This window comes from Petaurus breviceps, unplaced genomic scaffold (assembly GCF_028583685.1).
Source record: "Petaurus breviceps papuanus isolate PSGF00001 unplaced genomic scaffold, PetGlider_PUasm1.0 173, whole genome shotgun sequence".
Classification (NCBI taxonomy): Eukaryota; Metazoa; Chordata; class Mammalia; order Diprotodontia; family Petauridae; genus Petaurus; species Petaurus breviceps.
Window position 1 is genome coordinate 20321809 of NW_027185759.1, and position 531 is coordinate 20322339.

The window sequence follows — 531 nt, forward strand, 5'->3', positions numbered from 1 at the left end:
CTCATAGGTCCAAGACTCCAGGCCCCGCCCGGCCCCACCCTTCCCTCCCCTGCCCCCCCCGGGGGCTGCGCGTGCGCGGTGGCTCTCCGGGAAAGATGGCTCCGGTAGCAGGCTCCGCACTTTTTTCAAATCGGCGCTTCCCAGGAGGCACCGCGCGCATTTGTAACGAATTTCCGTTCGAGTTTGGATTTTAGGCGCCATTTTCGAGTGAAGAAGCCGGAGCCGCGGCAGCGCCGGAGCAGCGGGGAGGATCGGGGAGTCGAGGGGAGCCTCGGGGCAGGTACCGAGCGAGCGCCGGGGCCGGGGCCCGGGCCCGGGCCCGAGCCCCGGGTCGGCCCTGCCGCCCTAACCGGCCGCGCGCCCAGGGGCCGGCCACCGCGGGGGGACGCGAGCGGCGGCCGCTCCCGCCTGTCAGCCAGCCCGGCGGAAGGCAGCGCACGGGAGGGCGAGCGCCGGGGCCCGGGCCCGGGACGCGGCGGGGACCCCGCAGAGGGGGGAGGGGGCTCCGCCGCGGGGACGGGGCGGGGGGCT

The 531-nt window shown here is 76.1% G+C and overlaps 1 protein-coding gene across 1 annotated transcript in view; it reads left to right on the forward strand.

Annotated features, from left to right (window-relative positions):
* The first annotated feature begins 139 nt into the window (after window positions 1-139).
* SMC4 (structural maintenance of chromosomes 4) overlaps window positions 140-531 on the forward strand; it is a 39879-nt gene continuing 39487 nt past the window's right edge. The window contains exon 1 of the mRNA XM_069083491.1: window positions 140-280. The gene's annotated coding sequence lies outside the window, so the exon portion shown is untranslated. The remainder of the gene's footprint in view (window positions 281-531) is intronic.